The sequence below is a fragment of the Phyllobates terribilis genome, unplaced genomic scaffold (genome assembly GCF_046119375.1).
Source record: "Phyllobates terribilis strain yellow unplaced genomic scaffold, ASM4611937v1 Scaffold_236__1_contigs__length_3049075, whole genome shotgun sequence".
Classification (NCBI taxonomy): domain Eukaryota; kingdom Metazoa; phylum Chordata; class Amphibia; order Anura; family Dendrobatidae; genus Phyllobates; species Phyllobates terribilis.
The window spans coordinates 712,576-733,681 of NW_027362996.1; the positions used below are offsets into that span (position 1 = coordinate 712,576).

The 21,106-nt window shown below is 43.5% G+C and overlaps 8 non-coding genes and 1 pseudogene across 8 annotated transcripts; all 9 read left to right on the forward strand.

Moving 5' to 3' along the window:
• The first annotated feature begins 172 nt into the window (after positions 1-172).
• LOC141216359 (U2 spliceosomal RNA) lies at positions 173-363 on the forward strand. The gene has a single exon (XR_012285395.1). It is a non-coding gene; the product is annotated as a U2 spliceosomal RNA (small nuclear RNA).
• A 1,108-nt stretch (positions 364-1,471) lies between these two features.
• LOC141216360 (U2 spliceosomal RNA) lies at positions 1,472-1,662 on the forward strand. The gene has a single exon (XR_012285396.1). It is a non-coding gene; the product is annotated as a U2 spliceosomal RNA (small nuclear RNA).
• An 11,367-nt stretch (positions 1,663-13,029) lies between these two features.
• LOC141216797 (U2 spliceosomal RNA) lies at positions 13,030-13,232 on the forward strand (annotated as a pseudogene).
• A 1,123-nt stretch (positions 13,233-14,355) lies between these two features.
• LOC141217155 (U2 spliceosomal RNA) lies at positions 14,356-14,546 on the forward strand. The gene has a single exon (XR_012286025.1). It is a non-coding gene; the product is annotated as a U2 spliceosomal RNA (small nuclear RNA).
• Positions 14,547-15,671: 1,125 nt separating this feature from the next.
• On the forward strand, positions 15,672-15,862 carry LOC141217156 (U2 spliceosomal RNA). The gene has a single exon (XR_012286026.1). It is a non-coding gene; the product is annotated as a U2 spliceosomal RNA (small nuclear RNA).
• A 1,121-nt stretch (positions 15,863-16,983) lies between these two features.
• LOC141217157 (U2 spliceosomal RNA) lies at positions 16,984-17,174 on the forward strand. Its single transcript, XR_012286027.1, has one exon. It is a non-coding gene; the product is annotated as a U2 spliceosomal RNA (small nuclear RNA).
• Positions 17,175-18,294: 1,120 nt separating this feature from the next.
• Positions 18,295-18,485, forward strand: LOC141216557 (U2 spliceosomal RNA). The gene has a single exon (XR_012285585.1). It is a non-coding gene; the product is annotated as a U2 spliceosomal RNA (small nuclear RNA).
• A 1,120-nt stretch (positions 18,486-19,605) lies between these two features.
• Positions 19,606-19,796, forward strand: LOC141216558 (U2 spliceosomal RNA). The gene has a single exon (XR_012285586.1). It is a non-coding gene; the product is annotated as a U2 spliceosomal RNA (small nuclear RNA).
• A 1,119-nt stretch (positions 19,797-20,915) lies between these two features.
• Positions 20,916-21,106, forward strand: LOC141217047 (U2 spliceosomal RNA). Its single transcript, XR_012285924.1, has one exon. It is a non-coding gene; the product is annotated as a U2 spliceosomal RNA (small nuclear RNA).

Consider the following 21,106-nt stretch of genomic DNA (forward strand, 5'->3'; position numbering starts at 1 on the left):
TATGCAGATCTAAAACGCGTGGATTGCAGCAGCAGCAAGCCGAAAAGTGCAGGCATGTAAGGGATCTAGAGGTTGACAACATGTCTTCTTAACGGGAGTCCAGGAGCTCATCTCCACAAATGGACTCTTCAGGATCCTTGGGTGGCTCCGTAGTTCGAAACCAATTCTGGTTATCGCTTCTCGGCCTTTTGGCTAAGATCAAGTGTAGTATCTGTTCTTATCAGTTTAATATCTGATACGTCCCCTATCTGGGGACCATATATTAAATGGATTTTTAGAACAGGGAGATGGAAAAAGAGCTTGCTCTGTCCACTCCACGCATTGACCTGGTATTACAGTATCTCCAGGACCGGTGCACCCCTTCTTTAATGCAGTTTCTAAAATCAGAAAGTATTGAATTCAATGTTTTTTGTTCATTTTGCTTGTTTGTCGGATTTTTGGATGGACTCTTTGGCTTTGCTTTTCTTCTCCTCATTGGATTTTTCATGTTCAAAGTTGCAGAAGCCAGATGACAAGCTCATTTTGGTTCAACTTCAGCAACTGTGCATTGCATTGCCATGTAATGTAACGCAATGCTATCTTTCTAGCTCTCCCTCTTTACTTCCTTTTGGATAAACAGACATATTAGGCAAGCATTTTGGAGCTTTCACCTAATTAACTACAGGTGGTGAGATAAGCTGCACAATATAATTGACCTTTCAGTATATTGTTGCACACACACCATCTATTTAGCAAATGCCCTTGTTATCAACAGCAGCCTTTTAAACTCACCTGAGCTAACAGGTATGTGCGCTGGTTACTCTGCTGCGCTTAAAATTTCTTTTTTGGTTTGCTACAATGCCTTTTCTGAAACGTTGTCTCCCTCTGCTGGAACACTGACTTCTTTCAATTAATGCCTGCAGACTATAAAAGAGAACCCAACCCAAAAAGTTTGGTTGATTAGTCTGTGGCATTCTGTTAAACTGTTGCTTATGGCGGTCTCTGTGAGCTTCTCAGCGACATTCAGCCAGCCAGGTATCCTGCCTGCAGTAGATGGAATGTGGCAATGGAACGCTGGCTGCGCGTGTCATAATAGGCTCTGAGCCTTTATATACCTGCGCACAGCAGCAGCCACCTTCAGTCTGCTGCTGGACAGCCAGCAGCAGCAGGAGAGGTAAGTAATCAGCAGCCCTCCTGCTAAGGGTAGACAGCTGCTCGTTCCACCCCACCCCCGCCTTAATTGGTTCTCCTCCCTTCCAACGGTGTTGAGGCGGGTGGGAACAGCAGGGGGTGAGGGTGCTGTGTTTAAAGAGGTGGAGTTATGCAGATCTAAAACGCGTGGATTGCAGCAGCAGCAAGCCGAAAAGTGCAGGCATGTAAGGGAGCTAGAGGTTGACAACATGTCTTCTTAACGGGAGTCCAGGAGCTCATCTCCACAAATGGACTCTTCAGGATCCTTGGGTGGCTCCGTAGTTCGAAACCAATTCTGGTTATCGCTTCTCGGCCTTTTGGCTAAGATCAAGTGTAGTATCTGTTCTTATCAGTTTAATATCTGATACGTCCCCTATCTGGGGACCATATATTAAATGGATTTTTAGAACAGGGAGATGGAAAAAGAGCTTGCTCTGTCCACTCCACGCATTGACCTGGTATTACAGTATCTCCAGGACCGGTGCACCCCTTCTTTAATGCAGTTTCTAAAATCAGAAAGTATTGAATTCAATGTTTTTTGTTCATTTTGCTTGTTTGTCGGATTTTGGGATGGACTCTTTGGCTTTGCTTTTCTTCTCCTCATTGGATTTTTCATGTTCAAAGTTGCAGAAGCCAGATGACAAGCTCATTTTGGTTCAACTTCAGCAACTGTGCATTGCATTGCCATGTAATGTAACGCAATGCTATCTTTCTAGCTCTCCCTCTTTACTTCCTTTTGGATAAACAGACATATTAGGCAAGCATTTTGGAGCTTTCACCTAAATAACTACAGGTGGTGAGATAAGCTGCACAATATAATTGACCTTTCAGTATATTGTTGCACACACACCATCTATTTAGCAAATGCCCTTGTTATCAACAGCAGCCTTTTAAACTCACCTGAGCTAACAGGTATGTGCGCTGGTTACTCTGCTGCGCTTAAAATTTCTTTTTTGGTTTGCTACAATGCCTTTTCTGAAATGTTGTCTCCCTCTGCTGGAACACTGACTTCTTTCAATTAATGCCTGCAGACTATAAAAGAGAACCCAACCCAAAAAGTTTGGTTGATTAGTCTGTGGCATTCTGTTAAACTGTTGCTTATGGCGGTCTCTGTGAGCTTCTCAGCGACATTCAGCCAGCCAGGTATCCTGCCTGCAGTAGATGGAATGTGGCAATGGAACGCTGGCTGCGCGTGTCATAATAGGCTCTGAGCCTTTATATACCTGCGCACAGCAGCAGCCACCTTCAGTCTGCTGCTGGACAGCCAGCAGCAGCAGGAGAGGTAAGTAATCAGCAGCCCTCCTGCTAAGGGTGGACAGCTGCTCGTTCCACCCCACCCCCCGCCTTAATTGGTTCTCCTCCCTTCCAACGGTGTTGAGGCGGGTGGGAACAGCAGGGGGTGAGGGTGCTGTGTTTAAAGAGGTGGAGTTATGCAGATCTAAAACGCGTGGATTGCAGCAGCAGCAAGCCGAAAAGTGCAGGCATGTAAGGGATCTAGAGGTTGACAACATGTCTTCTTAACGGGAGTCCAGGCGCTCATCTCCACAAATGGACTCTTTGTTAGAACCTTGCTGTTAGGTTTTTTTTCCTTTGCTGGTCACATGACCTTGTTGGCCTATTTAATCCTGCTCCGCCCTTCTGGCTTTGCTGGACTTCATTGTATATCTACTTTCTAGCTAGCCTGTGCTCTGTATCTAACTCTGTTAGTTTGCTTGGTCTACGGACCTCTATGTTCTATCTATTTTGTTTGTTCGTCTGTCTGCTACTATTTCTGTTAGGAGGTGTCCCATATTCCTCCCAGTCCTTAGTACTTGTAGGGATTCCCTCCTCACATCTATAGGTCTCCGTACAGACTAGATTAGGACTTTAGCAGGTCTGATCGCAGGATCAGGTTCCCTGTTACATCGTAGGGATTCAGCTGAGTCTTATAGTAGGGACAGATCTCCTCTCTTTCCTTAGCTTTGGTAGCAGAACATAACAGTAAGTCCAGCCTGCAAATTCTCTAAGGAAAGATTTTTTTTTTTTTTTTTTGTTCCATCATGGTGTCGGTTCAGGATTTGGCTAAACACCTGCAGGGACTCTCTCTGGAAGTGGCCGAGCTCCGTCAGCACGTGAGTAACTGTCCTGGAGCATATTTCTTGGAGCCTAAGGTATGTTTGCCGGATTTATTTTTTGGTGAACATCGAGAATTTTTTTCATTTAAAAATGCTTGCTTATTGTATTTTCGTTTGAGACCCAAGTCCTCTGGGGATGAATCCCAGCGCATAGGGTTCATAATGTCACTTTTGCGCAAAGACCCTCAGGAGTGGGCCTTTTCTTTGCAACCTAGTGATACATGCTTCAGATCAGTGGATAGTTTTTTTTCTGCTTTAGGACTATTATATGATGATCCTGACCGTGTGGCATCAGCTGAGACTGAGTTGAGACGTTTAAAACAAGGATCAGGTAATGTCGAAAAATATTGTACTCATTTTCGTCGTTGGTCCACTCAAACAGGGTGGAACGATTCTGCTCTGAAAAGTCTATTTCTTGCTGGGCTCAGTGAAAGGGTTAAAGACCTGCTAATTGCTTATCCTACACCTGAGGATTTGAAACAGGCTATGCAATTAGCTATACGGGTGGATAGAAGACTGCGTGCTAGGGTTAATGAGAGCAAATCCTCTGCTATGTCAGTTTCTGGTTATGATAATGTGTGTACTAACAGTGGTGAACCGATGGAGATTGGATCGGTGGCACCTCGCTCTCAAGAAAAAGACCGTCGTTTTTCAGAAGGCTTGTGTTTCTATTGCGGAAAATCTGGTCATTTGATTAAAGGCTGTGAGCTTCGTATGAAGAAAGAAAAAAAAATGGTCAGTCACGCCCGTATTGCCTGTTTAAATTCCAAGGGTATATTTTTAGCTGCTTCCACGATTGCTCAGGAAAAATTAATGGAATTTCGGGTGTTTGTTGATTGCGGGTCTACACTGAATGTAATTGATGGGGGATTCGTGGAAAAACTCAATTTAAAACCTGAACCTTTATCATCCCCCATTGCTGTGGTTTCTGTGGATGGCTCCCCTTTGAAGAATATTACTCTCAAGGTCAGTGAATTTCCTCTCACTATTAATGGTGTTCACCATGAGAAATTGGATTTGGTAGTGTTGAATAACTTGCCTTCTCCAGTAATATTGGGTTTGCCCTGGTTAATTTCACAATCCTGTACTGGATTGGTCTACCAGTGAAATTAAATCCTGGAGCCATAAATGTTATGACAAGTGTTGTAACGGGCGTATTGCAGCTTTGGATAGGGGAGAATTGCCTGTTCCTATTCAGGATTTTTGGAGAGTTTTTTCTGAGAAGGAATCGCAGGTTTTGCCTCCCCATAGAGACAATGATTGTTCTATTGAATTTTTCCCTGGAGCGACTCTTCCTAAAAGTCGTTTATTTAACCTTACCATTCCTGAGAGGAAGGCTTTGGAGGAATACATACAGACAAGTTTGGCCGCCGGTCACATTAGGCCCTCTAAGTCTCCTGTGGCGGTTGGATTTTTTTTTGTAAAAAAAAAGGACGGCGGTTTACGTCCTTGTCTGGATTTTCGTGAGATTAACAAAATTACGGTACGCAATCCTTACCCACTGCCATTGATTCCTGATCTGTTTAACCAGTTATTGGGGGCCAAGTGGTTCTCTAAAATTGACCTTAAGGGGGCATACAATCTGTTGCGCATGAAGGAGGGTGATGAATGGAAGACTGCTTTTAACACTCCTGTGGGTCATTTTGAGAATCTGGTTATGCCTTTTGGTCTTACTAATGCTCCTGCATTTTTTCAGAATCTGATTAATGACATCCTTAGACCTTTGATCGGTAAAAATGTGGTTGTGTATTTGGATGACATTTTGATTTATTCGCCAGATCTGGAGTCTCATTGGCGGAGCGTGCGTGAGGTATTACAGTTATTAATGGACAATTCGCTTTTTGCTAAGCTGGAGAAATGTGAGTTCGCTGTACAGAGAATTAGTTTTTTGGGCTACATTATCTCCAGCAAAGGTTTTGAGATGGATCCGGTTAAGGTTCAGGCTGTGCAGGAATGGCCTAGGCCTATTGGTTTGAAATCGATACAGAGGTTTTTGGGTTTCGCCAATTACTACAGAAAATTCATAAAAAAATTTTCTAGTATTGTCAAACCTCTGACTGATCTCACCAGGAAAGGTGCTGATGCGGTTCAGTGGTCTTCTGAGGCCATTGAAGCTTTTGTGTATCTCAAGGAGAGGTTCACCTCTGCTCCCATCCTTATGCAGCCTGATGTTACTAGGCCGTTTTTGGTTGAGGTTGATGCTTCCTCTGTGGGGGTTGGCGCAGTATTGTCTCAGGATAACGGGGATGGATTACATCCCTGTGCCTTTTTTTCAAAAAAATTTTCGGAGACTGAACTGAATTACGATATTGGTAATCGGGAATTATTGGCTATTAAACTCGCATTTGAACACTGGCGTCACTTCTTGGAAGGTGCGGAATTTCCCGTTCAGGTTCTTACGGATCATAAAAATCTGATATATCTTGATGCTGCCAAGCGCCTGAATGCCCGTCAGGCTAGGTGGGCACTGTTTTTCTCGCGGTTTAATTTCTCCGTTACTTACATCCCTGGTACTAAGAATGTTAAGGCGGATGCCTTGTCTCGCAGTTTTTCTCCCATAGTCGGTGTTGAGAAAGAGGAAAACATTTTACAAGAAGGTGTTGTGATAGCTGCTTTAGACTCCGTTTTGGAAGATGAGATTCTTAAAGCTCAGGAGAATGCCCCATCTAACACTCCTCATGGGAGGTTGTTTGTGCCTGGGACCTTTAGGAGAGATTTGTTTGTTGAGTGTCACGAATCTCGGTTGGCAGGTCATCCCGGAATCTCTGAGACCAAGAGACTGGTGGGTCGCAGTTTTTGGTGGCCTGGATGGCAGAAGGAAGTCATTAAGTGGGTGCGCCAATGTACTATATGTGCTAGATCTAAGTCCTCACATACTCCTGCTGCGGGGTTGCTTTGTCCTTTGGAGGTCCCCAGTGCTCCTTGGACACATTTGGCTATGGACTTTATAACTGACCTTCCCTCCTCTGAGGGTTTTACTGTCATCTGGGTGGTCGTGGACCGTTTTAGCAAGATGTGTCACTTGGTTCCCTTCGTCAAACTGCCCTGCACTAAAACTCTCGCTAAGGCCTTTGTCAAGGAAATTGTCAGACTTCATGGCGTTCCTACTGACATTGTTTCTGATAGGGGTCCTCAGTTCGTGGCTCGTTTTTGGCGTGCCTTTTGTGACAGGTTGGGAATTCATTTGTCGTTTTCGTCCGGATATCATCCTGAATCTAATGGCCAGACAGAAAGGAAAAACCAGGATGTTGAGCAGTTCTTGCGTTGTTTTGTGGCAGACAATCAAGAGGGGTGGTCTGAGTTTCTGCCACTTGCCGAATTTGCTCTGAACAATCATACATCTTCTTCTGCTGGTTGTTCGCCTTTTTTTTGTTGTTCTGGGAGACATCCGTCGTTTGGGTCGTTCTCCAAGTTGGGATCTGCCGTGCCTGAGGAGGAGAATTTTTCCGGTGATTTGGAAAGAGTTTGGACGGATGTGCGTGGTAATCTTCAGGAGGCCAACAGAAAATCTAAAGACTACTTTGATAGGAAACGACAGGAGGTTTTGTTCGCTGTTGGTGACATGGTTTGGTTGTCCTCTAGGAATCTGCGGTTGAGGATTCCTTCTAAGAAATTGGGTCCCAAGTTTGTAGGGCCCTTTAAGGTGCTTCAGGTTGTCAACCAATCTGCTGTTAGGTTGGAGGTTCCTACCTCCTGGAGAATTAATCCGGTCTTTCATGTCTCTCTGTTAAAAAAAGCTGTTGTGTCGGATGGTGACGCCTCTGCCTCTGTTCCTCCGGTGGTGGAGGACGGGGAATATGAAATTTCTCGCATCCTTGACTCTAGACGGTATAGAGGTAGTTTGCAGTATCTTGTGGCCTGGAAAGGTTTCGGACCCGAGGATAACTCTTGGGTGAGGTCAGATGATGTTTCCGCGTCCAGACTTATCAGAGCGTTTCACAGGAGATTTCCTGATAAGCCTGGTCCTAGGGGATCCGGAGGATCCTCTTAGAAGGGGGGGTACTGTTAGAACCTTGCTGTTAGGTTTTTTTTCCTTTGCTGGTCACATGACCTTGTTGGCCTATTTAATCCTGCTCCGCCCTTCTGGCTTTGCTGGACTTCATTGTATATCTACTTTCTAGCTAGCCTGTGCTCTGTATCTAACTCTGTTAGTTTGCTTGGTCTACGGACCTCTATGTTCTATCTATTTTGTTTGTTCGTCTGTCTGCTACTATTTCTGTTAGGAGGTGTCCCATATTCCTCCCAGTCCTTAGTACTTGTAGGGATTCCCTCCTCACATCTATAGGTCTCCGTACAGACTAGATTAGGACTTTAGCAGGTCTGATCGCAGGATCAGGTTCCCTGTTACATCGTAGGGATTCAGCTGAGTCTTATAGTAGGGACAGATCTCCTCTCTTTCCTTAGCTTTGGTAGCAGAACATAACACTCTTCAGGATCCTTGGGTGGCTCCCTAGTTCGAAACCAATTCTGGTTATCGCTTCTCGGCCTTTTGGCTGAGACCAAGTGCTTCACAGCAGGAGGTTTCAGTTGAAGGGCACTCAGGTACCCCTCTCCTTGGCCTGGCAGGATCGTCCACTTCGGTGGGCTTCACCTGCCTGCTGCTATTAGGGAGAGGGATTAGTCCTAGGGTAACGGGCAGCGATCCCCCAGCCTTCAGGTGCTTTATCTCAAAGCTCTGAAGGCGCAGATTGCAGGCGGTTGCAATTTGCATTTTGTTGCGCCATACCATGGAGGTTGACCCCAACCTCGTGCCTCTATATGCGAGGCTTAAGAACACCATAAGGGTCCGCTTTACGGCTGGTGGTTCCGATATGCGGAATCTGGGATATGTAGTCCAGGACGTGCTTGAGAAACTGCTCCACGTCAGAACCAACGAAATCCTTTCTATCCAGGATTATCCTCGACGTGGAGATTATGATGTAACCTTTACTGGCGAAGGTATTTTCAAAGATGTTTTGTCCAGAGTTAAGTCGGTAGAAAATAGCCCTGGTCTAAAAGGGATTCAGATCATCGAGCACGTCCTGGATGAGGTAAAGATGGTGGTTGTGAAAATCTTCTCACCCTTCATAACAGCACCAGAGGTTATTTCCTTTTTGTCAGTTTATTTTAAAAGTGTGAAATTGATTGGGAAAGTGTTGAATGAGTTTAACATCTGGACCTCAAAATGGAAGTTTTTAGTAAAATGTGAAAGAGACCCTAAATTCCCTGGAGGTGTGAGACTTCCTCCAGCTCGATTTAAAATAGGGCAAACTAATGGGGATTTTTTTTTCTCAGGAATGCCACTTTTCTGTAGGTATTGTGGTCTCTATGGGCACTCTAAGGATAGTTGTGGTGCCACTTGTAGAAATTGTGCCAGTACTGAACATGACACAAAGGAGTGCCCAAATGAAAAAAAATGCTCTTTTTGTCGGACACCTGGTCATTTCTATTTTTCTTGCCCTCACAGGTTCAGAGAGGATGAACAAAAACAAAAGGAGAAGTCCAAGACATCCGGGAATGGACGGGCCAATCAGACCACCCCTCAGGAGGAGGAACAGCAACCTGGAGCCTCGGGAGGTGATAAGGGCGCTTCGACTAGTAACAATCCCTCCGAGTCAATGACAGGTAACTCACAGGAGCCCAGGAGCTGGCTGAAAGACCATAAGGAGGCTAAAAGTAAGGCTGAGAAAGATCATAAAGGGGCGGTCGGTAAGGCCAAAAAAGAACGCCAAAAGGCTGACACCGAGCCCAAAATTCCCACTGGGTCTCACGAGAGCGAGGGCGGTACGTGGCATTTGGTGAGGTCTCATAATAAGAAAAAGAATGGTTCCGTGGAGGTGGCTAATAGGGAGGAGATGGATACATCCCCTCACGGGGGTGTAGACTCTGGAATCCCGAGGTCCCGGGGCTCTGCTGCCCCAGGTGGGGCCCCGAACCTGGCTGCCTCCGGGGACTCTGAGGCTCCGCCATGTGCGCAGCCTGCCCCTGTGTTACGACCCTCTGCGGGTCAGCAGGGGAGTGCGGAGCCTCTCGGAGACCCACCTGACGAGGACCTAAATGGTCAGCCTATGGAGACCCAGTGTAACCTTTCTCACAATATCCTTCCGAGCTACACCCCAGTAGCGTCGGGTCTTAATTTAAGTGAATGTTCCTTCTCCGATGATGAAGACTCTTTGATAACGGTGGATTCAGAAGAGGGCGTTGGTGAAAGTCCAAGTGGTCTGATCCGTCCATCGGATAGGTAAAGTCCAGTTTTTGTTTCTTCCTAACCATTTGTTATGATGGCTGACATTAGTGGTGTTTCCCTCAATGTGAGAGGCATAGGATCCAAGACCAGAAGAGCTACTGTTTTACATTTTTTAACCTGTTTTACAGCTTCTGTTTTCTTTTTACAAGAATGTCATATCCCTCATAAGATTTCTTACAAAAAATATAAGGAAGAGTGGAAACATGGTCCATCGGTCTGGTCTGGATCAAATGCAACCGGATCAGCCGGGGTAGCTATACTTTTTAAGGGAAATGTGTCTATTGATTTTATCCAAGATATTTTACCGGGTCGTATTCTTTTAGTTAAGGCTTTTATTGATGGGACAAGATGGCAGTTTTTAAATTTTTATGGGTCACCTGATAAAAATGAAAGGGCTGATATGCTGGAAATTTTACCTTTATTTATTAACATTTCAGAACCTTTTATCCTGGCAGGTGATTTTAATTGTATTTTAAAAGGCGAAAGCCGACGCTCGGGTTCCGTGAGTAGAAATTATGACAAAACGTCTGGAATGTTAAGCAATATTATAAATGATTGTAAATTAACTGATGTGTATAAAGAATGTAACAAGGATAGCCCTATAGACGCTGGTTTCACCTGGAGCAATTCTACATGTAGCTCCAGGATAGATTTTGTTTTAGGTTCAGAAAAAATACTGCCAGTGAAATGTGAAGTTTTAACTAATATTCTCTCAGATCACAAGGTTTTATCTTTTAGAGTGAGGATTAATGGAAAGAAGAAATGTGGTAAGAAATCTTGGAAATTGAATGTGTCCCTTTTAAAAGATCCACAAATTTTATCGGATTTTATTGAGTTTTATGTAAACTGTAGAAAAAGGAAAAACCCCAATATTTCTTTTAGCTCCTGGTGGGATAGAATGAAAATAAGCATTAAAGATTTCTTTATAAAGAAAAGCATACAAAAAGCTAAAGAAAAGTTTGAGATCTATAATTTTCTTAATATCAGGTTACAGACATTGTACAAATTCAAAGACAATGGTCTGGATGTAGGTAATGATATATTGAGTCTTAAAGGAGAAATTTCAAAGTGGTTGGAACAAAAAGGAAAAGAACTGATTTTTCGTTCAAAGGTAAAACACGTAGAAGAGGATGAGACTTGTTCCAGGTATTTTTTTAAGAAAAACAAACAGGCGAAAACAATAATTGATAACATAGATGGAGATAATAATATCAACGTTATATTGGATAAGGTAAATGTCTATTTTAATGATCTTTTTAATGTAAAAACTGTAGACCATGATTTAATACACACTTTCCTGGGGGAGATCAAGTCCACCCTAGATGCTGATGCCCAAAGTTTTTTATCCCAACCTCTATGTGACTAAGAGATTTTAGAAACCATGAAGAGTTTTAAAAATGGTAAAGTGCCCGGCCCTGATGGTATCCCCATAGAGTTTTATATAAGTTTTTATGATATTTTAAAAGATGATTTGTTTAATTTGTTTTCCGAAGTTTTTAATAATAAGGTTTTACTCAACTCATGGAAGAAAGGTGAGGTATCACTACTATACAAAAAAGGTGACAAAACGGATCTTAAAAACTGGAGGCCGATAACTCTTTTAAATAGTGATTACAAAATTATGGCTAAGATCTGTGCAAATCGGTTGAAAAAAGTGATACATAAAGTAATTCATGCAAATCAGGTATGCGGGGTACCTGGGCGTAGTATCTGGGACAATTTAAACCTGGTGAAAGATTGTATTGAAGATGTAAAAACCAGAAAGACAAAGATGTCAATCCTAGCGGTGGATTTTGAGAAAGCTTTTGACCGCGTGTCTCATTTTTATCTTTTTAAAGTTTTAGAAAAAATGGGCATTCCGGGTGGGTTTTTATTGTCTCTTAAAGCTTTTTATAATGATTGTACGAGTAAGATTTTAGTTAATGGTTTTAAAACAAAAGAGGTAGTTTTAAAATCAGGGGTGAAGCAGGGTTGCCCTTTGTCCCCCCTGCTTTTTATATGTGCTATAGAACCCCTTTTATGTACAATACGCCGGGATAAGCAAATATGTGGAGTACCCTTACCCGGAGGGAACGGTCTACAAGTTAAAGTTGTAAGCTATATCGATGATGTAGCAGTGTTTGGATGTGATGTACCTTCAATACAAAAAACGATAAGCCAAATTCAGTCTTTTTGTACAGTTTCCGGTTTTAAAATTAATCTTACTAAATGTAATATTTTAAATGTCGGGGGGATGAGTTTACATGATGTACCAATTGCAGTTACAGATTCCATTACTATTTTAGGTGTTTCTTTTAATGAATCTAATAATGGTTTTAATAGCTGGGATGCGGCAGCACAGAAAATTAATCAGAAAATCTGCATGTGGAATATGAGAAAGCTGTCAATGGAAGGTAAAGTTCTGATTGTAAAAATGGTGATATTACCTATCCTGTTATATCTTAGTTTGGTGTTCCCCCCTCCTACAAATTTTTTGAAACGAATTACAAAAGTATGTTTTACCTTTTTTTGGGGCTCAGAAATGGAGAAACTCAAAAGAGAAATTGTGACAAAGCCAAAGGTTAAAGGTGGGAAAGATTTCCCTGTTTTAGATAAGTTTCTTTTAATACATTTTTTCTGTTTCTGTTTTAAAACCCTTTTTAAAGATAATTACCTTTCCTATTTTATGCGTTTTAACACTGGTTTTCTCATGAGAAGGTTTGGTTGGTTTGAAACAGTTTTATCCTCTCCTTATGCTTTTAACCTACCTGCACATTATGAGATTTTAAAGAAAATTATTCTTGATTTTAAATTGAATAAGAAACAGACAGGGGATCTATGTAACAGCAAGACACTACTCAAACAAATTAGTACTGATGTGACGTTGTGTGATATTGAACGTTATGATGATGACAAAACTGTACACATATGGAAAATGATTAACGCCCCTTATCTTTTTAATGTACAGAAAGACATGTCTTGGAGCTGCGCACACCACTGTCTTCCTTGCCGGGCATTCCAGTACAGAAGAGGTTTTGTGAGGTCTGCCATCTGCCCAAGAGAAGGTTGTCAAGAAGAAGAGACAGTGAAGCATCTTTTATGGACTTGTGCTTTTGCTAAAGAGTTCTGGAGAAGACTAATCCCCCTGCTGGAGAAAATGGTGGACCTCAAGGACTTTAATTTTGCATGAGTGTTATATGGTCTTCTGGAATGCCCAACAATGGACCAAAAAATAATGGCGTGGAAGATAGTGAATTGTGCCAAGATAGCGCTCTGGAATGCTAGAAATATTGCTGTTTTTAAACATGAAATGTTACCAGTAGATGATGTTTTAGCCTTTTGTAAAAGTGAAATGTACATATACTATTTATTGGACAGGAAAAAGAATGTAACATTGGCAGGCAAATGGCTTTTTAACCTATGGAATATTTGAAGTCTTGTAAAATTTGCTGTGATGGAATATTTATTTTTCTTTGAAGTCCCGAAAGTGTAATGTGGATGTAATGGTTTTATTTCTGTAATTTGTTAAATTTTAAATAAACGGTTTTTATCCCCATGTGGGGGATAGCCAAATTAAAAAAAAAAAAAAATCTGTTCTTATCAGTTTAATATCTGATACGTCCCCTATCTGGGGACCATATATTAAATGGATTTTTAGAACAGGGAGATGGAAAAAGAGCTTGCTCTGTCCACTCCACGCATTGACCTGGTATTGCAGTATCTCCAGGACCGGTGCACCCCTTCTTTAATGCAGTTTCTAAAATCAGAAAGAATTGAATTCAATGCTTTTTGTTCATTTTGCTTGTTTGTCGGATTTTGGGATGGACTCTTTGGCTTTGCTTTTCTTCTCCTCATTGGATTTTTCATGTTAAAAGTTGCAGAAGCCAGATGACAAGCTCATTTTGGTTCAACTTCAGCAACTGTGCATTGCATTGCCATGTAATGTAATGTAATGCAATGCTATCTATCTAGCTCTCCCTCTATACTTCCTTTTGGATAAACAGACATATTAGGCAAGCATTTTGGAGCTTTCACCTAAATAACTACAGGTGGTGAGATAAGCTGCACAATATAATTGACCTTTCAGTATATTGTTGCACACACACCATCTATTTAGTAAATGCCCTTGTTATCAACAGCAGCCTTTTAAACTCACCTGAGCTAACAGGTATGTGAGCTGGTTACTCTGCTGCGCTTAAAATTTCTTTTTTGGTTTGCTACAATGCCTTTTCTGAAACGTTGTCTCCCTCTGCTGGAACACTGACTTCTTTCATTTAATGCCTGCAGAATATAAAAGAGAAACCAACCCAAAAAGTTTGGTTGATTAGTCTGTGGCATTCTTTTAAACTGTTGCTTATGGCGGTCTCTGTGAGCTTCTCAGTGACATTCAGCCATCCAGGTATCCCGCCTGCAGTAGACGGAATGTGGCAATGGAACGCTGGCTGCGCGTGTCATAATAGGCTCTGAGCCTTTATATACCTGCGCACAGCAGCAGCCACCTTCAGTCTGCTGCTGGACAGCCAGCAGCAGCAGCAGCAGGAGAGGTAATTAATAAGCAACCCTCCTGCTAAGGGTAGACAGCTGCTCGTTCCACCCCCCCCCCCCCGCCTTAATTGGTTCTCCTCCCTTCCAACGGTGTTGAGGCGGGTGGGAACAGCCGGGGGTTGAGGGTACTGTGCTAAAAGAGGTGGAGTTATGCAGATCTAAAACGCGTGGATTGCAGCAGCAGCAAGCCGAAAAGTGCAGGCATGTGAGGGATCTAGAGGTTGACAGCATGTCTTCTTAACGGGAGTCCAGGTGGCCATCTCCACAAATGGACTTTTCAAAATCCTTGGGTGGCACCGTAGTCGGAAACCAATTCTGGTTATCGCTTCTCGGCCTTTTGGCTAAGATCAAGTGTAGTATCTGTTCTTATCAGTTTAATATCTGATACGTCCCCTATCTGGGGACCATATATTAAATGGATTTTTAGAACAGGGAGATGGAAAAAGAGCTTGCTCTGTCCACTCCACGCATTGACCTGGTATTGCAGTATCTCCAGGACCGGTGCACCCCTTCTTTAATGCAGTTTCTAAAATCAGAAAGAATTGAATTCAATGCTTTTTGTTCATTTTGCTTGTTTGTCGGATTTTGGGATGGACTCTTTGGCTTTGCTTTTCTTCTCCTCATTGGATTTTTCATGTTAAAAGTTGCAGAAGCCAGATGACAAGCTCATTTTGGTTCAACTTCAGCAACTGTGCATTGCATTGCCATGTAATGTAATGTAATGCAATGCTATCTATCTAGCTCTCCCTCTATACTTCCTTTTGGATAAACAGACATATTAGGCAAGCATTTTGGAGCTTTCACCTAAATAACTACAGGTGGTGAGATAAGCTGCACAATATAATTGACCTTTCAGTATATTGTTGCACACACACCATCTATTTAGCAAATGCCCTTGTTATCAACAGCAGCCTTTTAAACTCACCTGAGCTAACAGGTATGTGAGCTGGTTACTCTGCTGGGCTTAAAATTTCTTTTTTGGTTTGCTACAATGCCTTTTCTGAAACGTTGTCTCCCTCTGCTGGAACACTGACTTCTTTCATTTAATGCCTGCAGACTATAAAAGAGAAACCAACCCAAAAAGTTTGGTTGATTAGTCTGTGGCATTCTTTTAAACTGTTGCTTATGGCGGTCTCTGTGAGCTTCTCAGTGACATTCAGCCATCCAGGTATCCCGCCTGCAGTAGACGGAATGTGGCAATGGAACGCTGGCTGCGCGTGTCATAATAGGCTCTGAGCCTTTATATACCTGCGCACAGCAGCAGCCACCTTCAGTCTGCTGCTGGACAGCCAGCAGCAGCAGCAGCAGGAGAGGTAATTAATCAGCAACCCTCCTGCTAAGGGTAGACAGCTGCTCGTTCCACCCCCCCCCCCCCCCGCCTTAATTGGTTCTCCTCCCTTCCAACGGTGTTGAGGCGGGTGGGAACAGCCGGGGGTTGAGGGTACTGTGCTAAAAGAGGTGGAGTTATGCAGATCTAAAACGCGTGGATTGCAGCAGCAGCAAGCCGAAAAGTGCAGGCATGTGAGGGATCTAGAGGTTGACAGCATGTCTTCTTAACGGGAGTCCAGGTGGCCATCTCCACAAATGGACTTTTCAGAATCCTTGGGTGGCACCGTAGTCGGAAAGCAATTCTGGTTATCGCTTCTCGGCCTTTTGGCTAAGATCAAGTGTAGTATCTGTTCTTATCAGTTTAATATCTGATACGTCCCCTATCTGGGGACCATATATTAAATGGATTTTTAGAACAGGGAGATGGAAAAAGAGCTTGCTCTGTCCACTCCACGCATTGACCTGGTATTGCAGTATCTCCAGGACCGGTGCACCCCTTCTTTAATGCAGTTTCTAAAATCAGAAAGAATTGAATTCAATGCTTTTTGTTCATTTTGCTTGTTTGTCGGATTTTGGGATGGACTCTTTGGCTTTGCTTTTCTTCTCCTCATTGGATTTTTCATGTTAAAAGTTGCAGAAGCCAGATGACAAGCTCATTTTGGTTCAACTTCAGCAACTGTGCATTGCATTGCCATGTAATGTAATGTAATGCAATGCTATCTATCTAGCTCTCCCTCTATACTTCCTTTTGGATAAACAGACATATTAGGCAAGCATTTTGGAGCTTTCACCTAAATAACTACAGGTGGTGAGATAAGCTGCACAATATAATTGACCTTTCAGTATATTGTTGCACACACACCATCTATTTAGCAAATGCCCTTGTTATCAACAGCAGCCTTTTAAACTCACCTGAGCTAACAGGTATGTGAGCTGGTTACTCTGCTGCGCTTAAAATTTCTCTTTTGGTTTGCTACAATGCCTTTTCTGAAACGTTGTCTCCCTCTGCTGGAACACTGACTTCTTTCATTTAATGCCTGCAGACTATAAAAGAGAAACCAACCCAAAAAGTTTGGTTGATTAGTCTGTGGCATTCTTTTAAACTGTTGCTTATGGCGGTCTCTGTGAGCTTCTCAGTGACATTCAGCCATCCAGGTATCCCGCCTGCAGTAGACGGAATGTGGCAATGGAACGCTGGCTGCGCGTGTCATAATAGGCTCTGAGCCTTTATATACCTGCGCACAGCAGCAGCCACCTTCAGTCTGCTGCTGGACAGCCAGCAGCAGCAGCAGCAGGAGAGGTAATTAATCAGCAACCCTCCTGCTAAGGGTAGACAGCTGCTCGTTCCACCCCCCCCCCCGCCTTAATTGGCTCTCCTCCCTTCCAACGGTGTTGAGGCGGGTGGGAACAGCCGGGGGTTGAGGGTACTGTGCTAAAAGAGGTGGAGTTGTGCAGATCTAAAACGCGTGGATTGCAGCAGCAGCAAGCCGAAAAGTGCAGGCATGTGAGGGATCTAGAGGTTGACAGCATGTCTTCTTAACGGGAGTCCAGGTGGCCATCTCCACAAATGGACTTTTCAGAATCCTTGGGTGGCACCGTAGTCGGAAACCAATTCTGGTTATCGCTTCTCGGCCTTTTGGCTAAGATCAAGTGTAGTATCTGTTCTTATCAGTTTAATATCTGATACGTCCCCTATCTGGGGACCATATATTAAATGGATTTTTAGAACAGGGAGATGGAAAAAGAGCTTGCTCTGTCCACTCCACGCATTGACCTGGTATTGCAGTATCTCCAGGACCGGTGCACCCCTTCTTTAATGCAGTTTCTAAAATCAGAAAGAATTGAATTCAATGCTTTTTGTTCATTTTGCTTGTTTGTCGGATTTTGGGATGGACTCTTTGGCTTTGCTTTTCTTCTCCTCATTGGATTTTTCATGTTAAAAGTTGCAGAAGCCAGATGACAAGCTCATTTTGGTTCAACTTCAGCAACTGTGCATTGCATTGCCATATAATGTAATGTAATGCAATGCTATCTATCTAGCTCTCCCTCTATACTTCCTTTTGGATAAACAGACATATTAGGCAAGCATTTTGGAGATTTCACCTAAATAACTACAGGTGGTGAGATAAGCTGCACAATATAATTGACCTTTCAGTATATTGTTGCACACACACCATCTATTTAGCAAATGCCCTTGTTATCAACAGCAGCCTTTTAAACTCACCTGAGCTAACAGGTATGTGAGCTGGTTACTCTGCTGCGCTTAAAATTTCTTTTTTGGTTTGCTACAATGCCTTTTCTGAAACGTTGTCTCCCTCTGCTGGAACACTGACTTCTTTCATTTAATGCCTGCAGACTATAAAAGAGAAACCAACCCAAAAAGTTTGGTTGATTAGTCTGTGGCATTCTTTTAAACTGTTGCTTATGGCGGTCTCTGTGAGCTTCTCAGTGACATTCAGCCATCCAGGTATCCCGCCTGCAGTAGACGGAATGTGGCAATGGAACGCTGGCTGCGCGTGTCATAATAGGCTCTGAGCCTTTATATACCTGCGCACAGCAGCAGCCACCTTCAGTCTGCTGCTGGACAGCCAGCAGCAGCAGCAGCAGGAGAGGTAATTAATCAGCAACCCTCCTGCTAAGGGTAGACAGCTGCTCGTTCCACCCCCCCCCCGCCTTAATTAGTTCTCCTCCCTTCCAACGGTGTTGAGGCGGGTGGGAACAGCCGGGGGTTGAGGGTACTGTGCTAAAAGAGGTGGAGTTATGCAGATCTAAAATGCGTGGATTGCAGCAGCAGCAAGCCGAAAAGTGCAGGCATGTGAGGGATCTAGAGGTTGACAGCATGTCTTCTTAACGGGAGTCCAGGTGGCCATCTCCACAAATGGACTTTTCAGAATCCTTGGGTGGCACCGTAGTCGGAAACCAATTCTGGTTATCGCTTCTCGGCCTTTTGGCTAAGATCAAGTGTAGTATCTGTTCTTATCAGTTTAATATCTGATACGTCCCCTATCTGAGGACCATATATTAAATGGATTTTTAGAACAGGGAGATGGAAAAAGAGCTTGCTCTGTCCACTCCACGCATTGACCTGGTATTGCAGTATCTCCAGGACCGGTGCACCCCTTCTTTAATGCAGTTTCTAAAATCAGAAAGAATTGAATTCAATGCTTTTTGTTCATTTTGCTTGTTTGTCGGATTTTGGGATGGACTCTTTGGCTTTGCTTTTCTTCTCCTCATTGGATTTTTCATGTTAAAGTTGCAGAAGCCAGATGACAAGCTCATTTTGGTTCAACTTCAGCAACTGTGCATTGCATTGCCATGTAATGTAATGTAATGCAATGCTATCTATCTAGCTCTCCCTCTATACTTCCTTTTGGATAAACAGACATATTAGGCAAGCATTTTGGAGCTTTCACCTAAATAACTACAGGTGGTGAGATAAGCTGCACAATATAATTGACCTTTCAGTATATTGTTGCACACACACCATCTATTTAGCAAATGCCCTTGTTATCAACAGCAGCCTTTTAAACTCACCTGAGCTAACAGGTATGTGAGCTGGTTACTCTGCTGCGCTTAAAATTTCTTTTTTGGTTTGCTACAATGCCTTTTCTGAAACGTTGTCTCCCTCTGCTGGAACACTGACTTCTTTCATTTAATGCCTGCAGACTATAAAAGAGAAACCAACCCAAAAAGTTTGGTTGATTAGTCTGTGGCATTCTTTTAAACTGTTGCTTATGGCGGTCTCTGTTAGCTTCTCAGTGACATTCAGCCATCCAGGTATCCCGCCTGCAGTAGACGGAATGTGGCAATGGAACGTTGGCTGCGCGTGTCATAATAGGCTCTGAGCCTTTATATACCTGCGCACAGCAGCAGCCACTTTCAGTCTGCTGCTGGACAGCCAGCAGCAGCAGCAGCAGGAGAGGTAATTAATCAGCAACCCTCCTGCTAAGGGTAGACAGCTGCTCGTTCCACCCCCCCCCCCGCCTTAATTGGTTCTCCTCCCTTCCAACGGTGTTGAGGCGGGTGGGAACAGCCGGGGGTTGAGGGTACTGTGCTAAAAGAGGTGGAGTTATGCAGATCTAAAATGCGTGGATTGCAGCAGCAGCAAGCCGAAAAGTGCAGGCATGTGAGGGATCTAGAGGTTGACAGCATGTCTTCTTAACGGGAGTCCAGGTGGCCATCTCCACAAATGGACTTTTCAGAATCCTTGGGTGGCACCGTAGTCGGAAACCAATTCTGGTTATCGCTTCTCGGCCTTTTGGCTAAGATCAAGTGTAGTATCTGTTCTTATCAGTTTAATATCTGATACGTCCCCTATCTGAGGACCATATATTAAATGGATTTTTAGAACAGGGAGATGGAAAAAGAGCTTGCTCTGTCCACTCCACGCATTGACCTGGTATTGCAGTATCTCCAGGACCGGTGCACCCCTTCTTTAATGCAGTTTCTAAAATCAGAAAGAATTGAATTCAATGCTTTTTGTTCATTTTGCTTGTTTGTCGGATTTTGGGATGGACTCTTTGGCTTTGCTTTTCTTCTCCTCATTGGATTTTTCATGTTAAAGTTGCAGAAGCCAGATGACAAGCTCATTTTGGTTCAACTTCAGCAACTGTGCATTGCATTGCCATGTAATGTAATGTAATGCAATGCTATCTATCTAGCTCTCCCTCTATACTTCCTTTTGGATAAACAGACATATTAGGCAAGCATTTTGGAGCTTTCACCTAAATAACTACAGGTGGTGAGATAAGCTGCACAATATAATTGACCTTTCAGTATATTGTTGCACACACACCATCTATTTAGCAAATGCCCTTGTTATCAACAGCAGCCTTTTAAACTCACCTGAGCTAACAGGTATGTGAGCTGGTTACTCTGCTGCGCTTAAAATTTCTTTTTTGGTTTGCTACAATGCCTTTTCTGAAACGTTGTCTCCCTCTGCTGGAACACTGACTTCTTTCATTTAATGCCTGCAGACTATAAAAGAGAAACCAACCCAAAAAGTTTGGTTGATTAGTCTGTGGCATTCTTTTAAACTGTTGCTTATGGCGGTCTCTGTGAGCTTCTCAGTGACATTCAGCCATCCAGGTATCCCGCCTGCAGTAGACGGAATGTGGCAATGGAACGTTGGCTGCGCGTGTCATAATAGGCTCTGAGCCTTTATATACCTGCGCACAGCAGCAGCCACCTTCAGTCTGCTGCTGGACAGCCAGCAGCAGCAGCAGCAGGAGAGGTAATTAATCAGCAACCCTCCTGCTAAGGGTAGACAGCTGCTCGTTCCACCCCCCCCCCGCCTTAATTGGTTCTCCTCCCTTCCAACGGTGTTGAGGCGGGTGGGAACAGCCGGGGGTTGAGGGTACTGTGCTAAAAGAGGTGGAGTTATGCAGATCTAAAACGCGTGGATTGCAGCAGCAGCAAGCCGAAAAGTGCAGGCATGTGAGGGATCTAGAGGTTGACAGCATGTCTTCTTAACGGGAGTCCAGGTGGCCATCTCCACAAATGGACTTTTCAGAATCCTTGGGTGGCACCGTAGTCGGAAACCAATTCTGGTTATCGCTTCTCGGCCTTTTGGCTAAGATCAAGTGTAGTATCTGTTCTTATCAGTTTAATATCTGATACGTCCCCTATCTGGGGACAATATATTAAATGGATTTTTAGAACAGGGAGATGGAAAAAGAGCTTGCTCTGTCCACTCCACGCATTGACCTGGTATTGCAGTATCTCCAGGACCGGTGCACCCCTT